Source organism: Hyla sarda, chromosome 9 (genome assembly GCF_029499605.1).
Source record: "Hyla sarda isolate aHylSar1 chromosome 9, aHylSar1.hap1, whole genome shotgun sequence".
Classification (NCBI taxonomy): Eukaryota; Metazoa; Chordata; class Amphibia; order Anura; family Hylidae; genus Hyla; species Hyla sarda.
The window spans coordinates 984,285-997,785 of record NC_079197.1 but is presented as its reverse complement, the minus strand read 5'-3'; the positions used below and the strand labels follow the sequence as shown (position 1 = coordinate 997,785).

General features: G+C 42.1%; 1 long non-coding RNA gene across 1 annotated transcript; it reads left to right on the top strand.

Annotated features, from left to right (window-relative positions):
• Positions 1 to 171: 171 nt before the first annotated feature.
• On the top strand, positions 172 to 7,884 carry LOC130291300 (uncharacterized). Its single transcript, XR_008847876.1, has 3 exons — positions 172 to 325; positions 5,721 to 5,861; positions 7,663 to 7,884. It is a non-coding gene; the product is annotated as an uncharacterized LOC130291300 (long non-coding RNA).
• The last annotated feature ends 5,617 nt before the right edge of the window (positions 7,885 to 13,501 follow it).

Sequence of the window (13,501 nt, the reverse complement as noted above, 5' to 3'; positions counted from 1 at the left end):
ATATCTACACAGTATACAGTATATACACACACATCTACACAGTATACAATATATATACACACATATCTACACAGTATACAGTAATATGTTACTTCACCACTTCCCATCACTGAAGATGTTTCCCGCTTAAAATGTGAAATCTCCTCACAGGAATCCTGTCAGCAGCAGGGCCTTCCCCTATTGGTCAGCCTCTCCTCACTCATGGGCGGGCATTCATCTTATTGGTCAGTATGGGGCAGCTCAGTGATTGACAGCTCGTCAGCCAATTACATTTCCTTTGTTATCTCATTGCAAAGAACTAATTGGCCAAGAAAGCTCAGTACTAGTAAGTATTCATAGGCAGCCACATACAGTATGCAGCCCCACAGTATACAGCAGCCCCATAGCATACAACACCACAGTATACAGCAGCCCCACAACATACAACACCACAGTATACAGCCCCACAGTATACAGCAGCCCCACAGTATACAGCAGCCCCATAGCATACAACACCACAGTATACAGCAGCCCCACAACATACAACACCACAGCATACAACACCACAGTATACAGCAGCCCCACAACATACAGCACCACAGTATACAGCACCACATTATACAGCACCACGGTATACAGCACCACATTATACATGACCACATTATACAGCACCACAATATACAGCACCACATTATACAGCACCACAGTATACAGCACCACATTATACAGCACCACAGTATACAGCACCACAGTATACAGCACCACATTATACAGCACAACATTATACAGCGCCACAGTATACAGCACCACAATATACTGCACCACATTATACAGCACCACAGTATACAGCACCACAGTATACAACACCACATTATACAGCACCACATTATACATCACCACAGTATACAGCACCATATTATACAGCACCACATTATACAGCACCATATTATACAGCACCACATTATACAACACCACAATATACAGCACCATATTATACAGCACCACATTATACAGCACCATATTATACAGCACCACATTATACAGCACCATATTATACAGCACCACATTATACAACACCACAATATACAGCACCATATTATACAGCACCACATTATACAGCACCATATTATACAACACCACAGTATACAGCACCATATTATACAGCACCACATTATACAGCACCATATTATACAGCACCACATTATACAACACCACAATATACAGCACCATATTATACAGCACCACATTATACAGCACCACATAATACATGACCACATTATACAGCACCACATTATACAGCACCACATTATACATGACCACATTATACAGCACCACATTATACAGCACCACGGTATACAGCACCACATTATACATGACCACATTATACAGCACCACAATATACAGCACCACATTATACAGCACCACAGTATACAGCTCCACATTATACAGCACCACATTATACAGCACCACAGTATACAGCACCACATTATACAGCACCACATTATACAGCACCACGGTATACAGCACCACAATATACAGCACCACATTATACAGCACCACAGTATACAGCACCACATTATACAACACCACATTATACAGCACCACATTATACAGCACCACAATATACAGCACCACAGTATACAGCACCACAGTATACAGCACCACATTATACAACACCACATTATACAGCACCACAGTATACAGCACCACAGTATACAGCACCACATTATACAGCACAACATTATACAGCACCACAGTATACAGCACCACAATATACTGCACCACATTATACAGCACCACAGTATACAGCACCACAGTATACAACACCACATTATACAGCACCACATTATACATCACCACAGTATACAGCACCATATTATACAGCACCACATTATACAGCACCATATTATACAGCACCACATTATACAACACCACATTATACATCACCACAGTATACAGCACCATATTATACAGCACCACATTATACAGCACCATATTATACAGCACCACATTATACAACACCACATTATACAGCACCACATTATACAGCACCACAGTATACAGCACCACAGTATACAGCACCACAATATACAGCACCACATTATACAGCACCACAGTATACAGCACCACATTATACAACACCACATTATACAGCACCACATTATACAGCACCACATTATACATCACCACAGTATACAGCACCATATTATACAGCACCACATTATACAGCACCACAGTATACAGCACCACAATATACAGCACCACATTATACAGCACCACAGTATACAGCACCACATTATACAGCACCACATTATACAGCACCACATTATACAGCACCACAGTATACAGCACCACATTATACAGCACCACAGTATACAGCACCACATTATACAGCACCACAGTATACAGCACCACATTATACAGCACCACAGTATACAGCACCACAGTATACAGCACCACATTATACAGCACCACAGTATACAACACCACATTATACAGCACCACATTATACAGCACCACAGTATACAACACCACATTATACAACACCACAGTATACAGCCCCACAGTATACAGCCCCACAGTATACAGCCCCACAGTATACAGCACCACATTATACAGCACCACATTATACAGCACCACATTATACAGCACCACAGTATACAGCACCACAGTATACAGCACCACATTATACAGCACCACAGTATACAGCACCACATTATACAGCACCACAGTATACAGCACCACAGTAGACAGCACCACAGTATACAGCACCACAATATACAGCACCACATTATACAGCACCACAGTATACAGCACCACATTATACAACACCACATTATACAGCACCACATTATACATCACCACAGTATACAGCACCACAGTATACAGCACCACATTATACATCACCACATTATACATCACCACAGTATACAGCACCACATTATACAGCACCACAGTATACAGCACCACAGTATACAGCACCATATTATACAGCACCACAGTATACAGCACCACATTTTACAACACCACATTATACAGCACCACATTATACAGCACCACATTATAAAGCGCCACAGTATACAGCACCACATTATACAGCACCACATTATACAACACCACATTATACAGCGCCACATTATACAGCGCCACAGTATACAGCACCACATTATACAGCACCACATTATACAGCGCCACAGTATACAGCACCACAGTATACAGCACCATATTATACAGCACCACAGTATACAGCTCCACATTTTACAACACCACATTATACATCACCACATTATACATCACCACAGTATACAGCACCACATTATACAGCACCACAGTATACAGCACCACAGTATACAGCACCATATTATACAGCACCACAGTATACAGCACCACATTTTACAACACCACATTATACAGCACCACATTATACAGCGCCACAGTATACAGCACCACATTATACAGCACCACATTATACAGCACCACATTATACAACACCACATTATACAGCACCACATTATACAGCACCACATTATACAGCACCACATTATACAGCACCATATTATACAGCACCACAGTATACAGCACCACATTATACAGCACCATATTATACAGCACCACAGTATACAGCACCACATTATACAGCACCACAGTATACAGCACCACATTATCCATCACCATATTATACAGCACCACATTATACAGCACCATATTATACAGCACCACAGTATACAGCACCACATTATACAGCACCACAGTATACAGCACCACATTATGCATCACCATATTATACAGCACCACATTATACAGCACCACAGTATACAGCACCATATTATACAGCACCACATTATACAGCACCACATTATACAGCACCACAGTATACAGCACCACAGTATACAGCACCACAATATACAGCACCACATTATACAGCACCACAGTATACAGCACCACATTATACAACACCACATTATACAGCACCACATTATACAGCACCACATTATACATCACCACAGTATACAGCACCATATTATACAGCACCACATTATACAGCACCACATTATACAGCACCATATTATACAGCACCACAGTGTACAGCACCACATTATACAGCACCACAGTATACAGCACCACATTATGCATCACCATATTATACAGCACCACATTATACAGCCCCACAGTATACAGCACCATATTATACAGCACCACATTATACAGCACCACATTATACAGCACCACATTATACAGCACCACAGTATATAGCACCACATTATACAGCGCCACATTATACAGCGCCACAGTATACAGCACCACATTATACAGCACCACAGTATACAGCACCACAGTATACAGCACCACATTATACAGCACCACATTATACAGCACCACAGTATACAGCACCACAGTATACAGCACCACATTATACAGCACCACAGTATACAACACCACATTTTACAACACAGTATACATCACCACATAATACAACACCACATAATACAACACCACATTATACAGCACCACAGTATACAACACCACAGTATACAACACCACATTATACAGCACCACAGTATACAACACCACAGTATACAACACCACATTATACAGCACCACAGTATACAACACCACATTATACAACACCAAAGTATACAACACTACAGTATACAACACCACATTTTACAACACCACAGTATACAGCACCACAGTAATTGTTGTAGGGTTATTGTAATAATCTTTATTATTGATTATTGTAGGGTTATTGTAATAGTCTTTATTATTGTAATCGTCTTATCATTGATTATTGTTTATCTTTTTCTATAATTTTTTTAGGTTTCATCTGCTGTTAAAGGACAAGTCTAACATTCAATAACTTATCCCCTATCTAAAGGAAGTTTTAGATCGCGGGGGGTCCGAGCACTGGGGCCCCCCGTGATCTCCTGTATGGAGCCCTTGTGCTGTAGCACAGGAGCAGGTCACGCCCCCTGCCCGAAGCGGAGGCCGCCACGCCCCCTCCATATTGTTCTATGGGAGAGCCATTTGGCAATCTTCGGCTCTCCCATAGAGCTGGGGGCAGCGCTCGGAGGTATATGATGGGAGTGTACACCTGATACAAGGCTCATGCTGTGTCCACAGAGACCTATTGGTTTTGGTGTCGAGAGGGATCACACCCGACATGCTGGGAGTTGTAGTTTTGCAACAGCTGGAGGCACCCCTGGTTAGGAAGCACTGACCTATACGATATACTACTATATAGACCAACATGCTGGGAGTTGTAGTTTTCTTTTGGGGTAGCTGCTGAGCCACAGGCTGTATCAGGGCATGCTGGGAGTTGTAGTTTTCGTTTGGGGTAGCTGTTGAGCCACTGGCTGTATCAGGGCATGCTGGGAGTTGTAGTTAGTAATTAACTGCAACTCTCGAATTTAATAAAAAATGTGATCAAAATCTCAAAACAAAAAAGGTACTGTTAAAAACTACAGATCGGGGTGCAAAAAAACAGACCCGTATAAGGAGAAATAAAAAAACTTATGGGGTCGGAATACGTCTAAATTTTCCCCGCATATGTGTATCCTGTTACGCATACATAATTAATTACGCAAATGAGCATGACCAGTATTTTTTTGCAAGAAAGGTGTAAGATTGTCATAGTTTGATTTTCATTTAATTTATTTGCTGCTTTAAAAAAAAAATAATAATTTAATGTAAAAGTTTATTGTGTTTGTTGTGTTTTTTCACAATAATTTCTTTTGCGATAGGAAATCATTGAACTTCCATTTTATACTGCGGTTTAACAGCCCAGCACGGAACAGTCCCACTGAGCGTATGGCCAGGGCCGTCCGACTACTCGTCTATAGGGTTACGTAAATTTGCCTTTGACTGCAGGTAAAAGAGAAAAGGTAAATACTGAGTTATACTGAGTTCTGTTCTATAGATCCAGCTATGGTTCCCTACGATTTCCTGCCCATACTATGCAAAAGGACATTTATGGGGTTAACCTTTAAAGTTATGGCTTATATCTTCCATATATGTGTTGCCACCATGTGAATACACCCTGAGCACATATAAGCTGTGGATGCTGCAGGGGACATATGCTGTAGTGGACACCTTTCAGATTACATCCACCATAGAAGGGTTAATTCTACCATGATGGGGGTACTGAGGAGGGGGCCTCCCTCTCTGCTGTCCATAGGGGTATAAGTAAAAAGACCTTTCAGGTTGAATTTCTCTAGTTGTAGAACTCCGAATTCCTTGACACATTTTTAAGATGTTTAAAGGGGTTATCCAGGAAAAAACTTTTTTTTTTATATATCAACTGGCTCCAGAAAGTTAAACAGATTTGTAAATTACTTCTATTAAAAAAATCTTAATCCTTTCAGTATTTATGAGCTTCTGAAGTTAAGGTTGTTCTTTTCTGTCTAAGTCCTCTCTGATGACACGTGTCTCGGGAAATGCCCAGTTTAGAAACAAATCCCCATAGCAAACCTCTTCTAAACTGGGCGTTTCCCGAGACAGGTGTCATCAGAGAGCACTTAGACAGAAAAGAACATCCTTAACTTCAGAAGCTCATAAGTACTGAAAGGATTAAGATTTTTTAATAGAAGTAATTTACAAATCTGTTTAACTTTCTGGAGCCAGTTGACATATATAAAAAAAAAGTTTTTTCCTGGAATACCCCTTTAAACCCATATAGGGATATTTATCAATTTTGCCTGTTGACGGTTTCTTTTTTACCCTTTTTTTTTCACTTTGGTTTTCGTGGACATGCACCAAATTTATCATTTGGTGCAAGTTGTTAGTAATTTTGGCTCAAATGTTGAAATCAGCCGTTCACAGTGCAGTCATTTCGGGGTCCCTCCTGCAGTATATCAGCAGGCGACATGAGTTATTTTCTTTTGTGGGGTTTATAGCCGCCGATTGTGAAATGGATTTTATTTTCAATTTGGGTATTTTTTTTTTATTTTTTTTTTTATTTATTGCAGTGGTCTTCAACCTGCGGACCTCCAGATGTTGCAAAACTACAATTCCCAGCATGCCCGGACAGCCGTTGGCTGTCCGGGCATGCTGGGAGTTGTAGTTTTGCAACATCTGGAGGTCCGCAGGTTGGAGACCACTGCTTTAGTGCTTTACCTTTCCTGACCCTGTGTGGCTATGTCCAATGCTGGTTCAATGGAGGGTGAAGGTTCCTCAGAGACAACTATGTCGCAGGATAGTATTGCGCAGCCCCGGAGGCGTCGCTGCTTTCACCAAAAATGTTTTTTTTATGTATTTTGACTCCTTTACATTTTCTGACATTGCTAAGTGTGTGCAAAATTTCTTGGCGGGGATTTGCGCCCCAAAAAAACGGGATTTGCGCCAAAATTGCACCAAAGATCGATTGGCGCAAATGATGAATTACTGACTAAAGTTGAAATCACACACAGGACCGTGTGATTTTGAGAAAGTTGTAAAAATGACAGTGGAGAAGATGCGCCAAACTTTGGTGCAAAAAGACACTGTGCCAAAGTATTGCGCCAAAGTTACGTGAAAAAAAAACACATAAATCCTTTGATAAATACCCCCCATAGACTCCAGATTCCGAGGGGTAAATGATATTTTGCACTGTCATAACCGTGTGGGGTTTAATGTGCGTCCTGTGTTGTCTTCATCGCTCTTCAGTCTGTGGTTTCACTAATAGGAACGTTTTCTGCCGGTCCCCAGTGGATATAATCTTGACACATTTACATATGGACGGTATAATGAGGAGCGGAGACTTCATACGTTTATGCGGGGATTGTCCGGACAATGTAATTAGGAGTGAGCGGATCTTCCGTCGTACAAGACGCCACGTAATTAAGTGATTACTATTGATTGTACAAATGTCCACGGAGCGCTTATCATCTCCCAGGGATTCATTTATATAATAAAAAGGTGATATTAAAATTCCAATCACTGGGGAGTAATCATGTGTGAGGCCGGGTGGGTGTACGGAACGGGTGTCGCACCAAATGTCATCCAATTACTCCAGACATTCTCATTGGATATCATAGAGCAGCGGCCAGACTGGGGGGATATCATATAGATTCTCCAGACTGGGGGGATATCATATAGATTCTCCAGACTGGGGGGATATCATATAGATTCTCCAGACTGGGGGGATATCATATAGATTCTCTAGACTGGGGGGATATCATATAGATTCTCCAGACTGGGGGGATATCATATAGATTCTCCAGACTGGGGGGATATCATATAGATTCTCCAGACTGGGGGGATATCATATAGATTCTCCAGACTGGGGGGATATCATATAGATTCTCCCGACTGGGGGGATATCATATAGATTCTCCAGACTGGGGGGATATCATATAGATTCTCCAGACTGGGGGGATATCATATAGATTCTCCAGACTAGGGGGATATCATATAGATTCTCCAGACTGGGGGGATATCATGTAGATTCTCCAGACTGGGGGGATATCATATAGATTCTCTAGACTGGGGGGATATCATATAGATTCTCCAGACTGGGGGGATATCATATAGATTCTCCAGACTGGGGGGATATCATATAGATTCTCTAGACTGGGGGGATATCATGTAGATTCTCCAGACTGGGGGGATATCATGTAGATTCTCCAGACTGGGGGGATATCATATAGATTCTCTAGACTGGGGGGATATCATATAGATTCTCCAGACTGGGGAGATATCATATAGATTCTCCAGACTGGGGGGATATCATATAGATTCTCCAGACTGGGGGGATATCATATAGATTCTCCAGACTAGGGGGATATCATATAGATTCTCCAGACTGGGGGGATATCATATAGATTCTCCAGACTGGGGGGATATCATATAGATTCTCCAGACTAGGGGGATATCATATAGATTCTCCAGACTGGGGGGATATCATATAGATTCTCTAGACTGGGGGGATATCATATAGATTCTCCAGACTGGGGGGATATCATATAGATTCTCCAGACTGGGGGGATATCATATAGATTCTCCAGACTGGGGGGATATCATATAGATTCTCCAGACTGGGGGGATATCATATAGATTCTCCAGACTGGGGGGATATCATATAGATTCTCCAGACTGGGGGGATATCATATAGATTCTCCAGACTGGGGGGATATCATATAGATTCTCTAGACTGGGGGGATATCATATAGATTCTCTAGACTGGGGGGATATCATATAGATTCTCCCGACTGGGGGGATATCATATAGATTCTCCCGACTGGGGGGATATCATATAGATTCTCTAGACTGGGGGGATATCATATAGATTCTCCAGACTGGGGGGATATCATATAGATTCTCGAGACTAGGGGGATATCATATAGATTCTCTAGACTGGGGGGATATCATATAGATTCTCCAGACTGGGGGGATATCATATAGATTCTCTAGACTGGGGGGATATCATATAGATTCTCCAGACTGGGGGGATATCATATAGATTCTCTAGACTGGGGGGATATCATATAGATTCTCCCGACTGGGGGGGATATCATATAGATTCTCTAGACTGGGGGGATATCATATAGATTCTCTAGACTGGGGGGATATCATATAGATTCTCTAGACTGGGGGGATATCATATAGATTCTCTAGACTGGGGGGATATCATATAGATTCTCTAGACTGGGGGGATATCATATAGATTCTCTAGACTGGGGGGATATCATATAGATTCTCCAGACTGGGGGGATATCATATAGATTCTCCAGACTGGGGGGATATCATATAGATTCTCCAGACTGGGGGCATACTGCTTGTAGCCGCTTCTTGTATGTTTTAGGCGATAGCTTACATATGGTATGAGGCACTGTACCCAAAAGTGCCAAAAAATAAATAATAACCAAAACAGAGGGAATTCAGACCTCAAGGTGTAAACGTATTACTTATTAAAATTTTACCTTTCAATTGTGGAAATGCAGAGAAATAAGATGTATCTGGTTTAAATAAAATATGTGATTTATTAAATAAATATCAATAATAAACACTTAGTCTGGTATCTGTGCGCGGCCCTTGCTACAGATCCAGTAAAATTAGTTAAAGGGAACCAATCATCAGATTTTACCCTATATAATGCTTGGCAAAGCGTTATATAGGGTAAAATTGTTGTCTTCACCATTCCCAGGGGTACGCTCCTGCCCCAAGGATGGTGAAGATAGGAAGTTATAAACTAGTCACCGCCGCCGTCGTAAGTAGTCACCTGGGCGGGGAGCTGTTCTCACCTACTCCTGTTCTTCGGTCGGGAGCGACGCCCCCTCCGCTTGATTGATGGGCCGCGTCATTGTTCTGCTCACTGAACAGAGTGATGACGCGGCCTGTCAATCAAGCGGAGGGGGCGTCGCTCCCGGCCGAAGAACGGGAGTAGGTGAGAAGAGCTCCCCGCCCAGGTGACTACTTACGGCGGCGGCGGCGGTGACTAGTTTATAACTTCATATCTTCACCATCCTTGGGGCAGGAGCGTCCCACGGGAATGGTGAAAATAAAGATTTTACCCTATATAACGCTTTGCCAAGCGTTATATAGGGTAAAACCTGATGATTGGTTCCCTTTAAAATAACATTAAAACATGGTATCAATGCCAGTATTTATAATAATCATTACAGCAGTTACATTTTCACAGTCGGCCGCCTTTGTATTGTGTCAGTTATAGATCCTTATAGACACGTATGATTAGATCCAATTATGTAGTCTGTGCCAAAAATTCCCCAAAATGATCCTGTGTGCCAGTAATTAAACTAAGCAGAGTTGCGATGTGAGCGCTGGATGATGCAAAAGTTCTAGTATAAATGCACACTGTCCCGTTATCAGGACGGGGCCTTTAGCGGAGGGTATACGGTACTGGTTGGCACGGCTGCGCCCGGCCTGTATGTACAGATACCTGTTTCAAGATGAGATCGTCACTAGAAGTGTCCTTACGGTGCGCTGGCTCTACGAACTGCATAAGTGTATAATATTGATATTTATTTAATAAATCACATATTTTATTTAAACCAGCTACATCTTATTAAAATGTAACCTTCCAATTATGGAAATGCAGAGAAATAAGTAATAAGTATACACCTTGAGGTCTGAATTCCCTCTGTTTTGGTTATTACGTATTGCATTTTTGCTTTTACTTGAGTTTCTGAGAAGAGTCAGTGGTCGTCACATCCCGACCCCCTAACATCACATACTATAATACTACAGTATTATACAGTAATAATATGCAACAGTAGCAGCTATTCATTTATTACTGCTAATCACCAGCCTAAATACCATGTCTGAGAGGTAGTCATGGCCCCGCCCCTATATGACATCACTGATATAATATAATAGTAATATAATGACATGTAATCACAGCCCCGCCCCCTGTATGACATCACTGATATAATATAATAGTAATATAATGACATGTGATCACAGCCCCACCCCCTGTATGACATCACTGATATAATATAATAGTAATATAATGACATGTGATTACAGCCCTGCCCCATGTATGACATCACTGATATAATATAATAGTAATATAATGACATGTAATCACAGCCCCGCCCCCTGTATGACATCACTGATATAATATAATAGTAATATAATGACATGTGATCACAGCCCCGCCCCCTGTATGACATCACTGATATAATATAAATAATAATATAATAAAGTGATTACAGCCGCGCCCCTGTATGACATCACTGATATAATATAATAGTAATATAAGGACATGTGATAACTGCCCCGCCCCCTGTATGACATCACTAATATAATAGTAATATAATGACATGTGATCACAGCCCCGCCCCCCGTATGACATGACTGATACAATATAATGGTAATGTAAGGACATGTGATCGCAGCCCCGCCCCCTGTAGGACATCACTGATATAATATAATGACATGTGATTACTGCCCCGCCCCCGTATGACATCACTGATATAATATAATAGTAATATAATGACATGTGATTACAGCCCCACCCCCTGTATGACATCACCTATATCATATAATAGTAATATAATAATGTGATCACAGTCCCGCCCCCTGTATGACATCACTGATATAGAGGTAATATAATGGCATGTGATCACAGCCCCGCCCCCTGTATGACATCACTGATATAATATAATAGTAATATAATGACATGTGATCACAGCCCCGCCCCTGTATGACATCACTGATATAATAGTAATATAATGACATGTGATCACAGCCCCGCCCCCTGTATGACATCACTGATATAATATAAATAATAATATAATAACGTGATTACAGCCCCACCCCCTGTATGACATCACTGATATAATAGTAATATAATGACATGTGATCACAGCCCTGCCCCCTGTATGACATCACTGATATAATATAATAGTAATATGATGACATGTGATCACAGCCCCGCCCCCTGTATGACATCACTGATATATTAGTAACACAATGACGCTGTGTCTAATCCAGTGTTTCCCAACCAGGGTGCCTCCAGCTCTTACAAATCTACAACTCCCAGCATGCCCAGGCAGCCTTTGGCTGTCCGGGCATGCTGGGAGTTGTAGTTTTGCAACAGCTGGAGGCACCCTGGTTGGGGAACACTGGTCTAATCACTAGTATATATATTTTATTCACTGCGAGAAAAGAGTAATCCCGGCACCATCCATATGCTGCTGTGTGAACAGGACACAATCCCAACACGTTGGCGCAGTCACTGGAAGCCACACCTGCAGTCTCTTCTGAGCTATCACGCAATACAGTGCAGTGTAGACAATAAAGCATAGAAGAAATGCGGAGCACTTACCAGGTAAGTTGATCAGGGGCTTCTTTATTGTAGTTCAGTACAGTCGGATTAACATGCAGGGGAGCAGATGGGATGGATGCGGGGGTAAACTAGCCAGCCTTGTGTCCATTCCATCTGCTCCCCAGCATGTTAATCCGACTGTACTGAACTACAATAAAGAAGCCCCTGATCAACTTACCCGGTGAGTGCTCCGCATTTCTTCTATGCTTTATTTTATTCACATTGTCAGTAGTGCTGGGCGGTATATAGGTTCATACCGAATACCAGTGTTTTTTCTGTAAGATATGAATTTTTCCCTATACCGCAGTACCGGTCGGGCCCCTCCCCCCCTCGAATGAATAAACTATCAGCTGCAGAGCTGTCCCCACATCACGGGACTAATCATGTTACCTGCAGGCTCTGCTCTCCTCCTCCTCCTGTGAGCCGCGGCACTGGAAATGAATGAGTTGTGAGCCGCAGCACTGGGAATGAATGAGTTGTGAGCCACGGCATTGGGAATGAATGAGTTGTGAGCCGCGGCATTGGGAATTAATGAGTTGTGAGCCGCGGCATTGGGAATTAATGAGTTGTGAGCCGCGGCATTGGGAATGAATGAGTTGTGAGCCGCAGCACTGGGAATGAATGAGTTGTGAGCCGCTGCACTGGGAATGAATGAGTTGTGAGCCGCAGCACTGGGAATGAATGAGTTGTGAGCCGCAGCACTGGGAATGAATGAGTTGTGAGCCGCTGCACTGGGAATGAATGAGTTGTGAGCCGCGG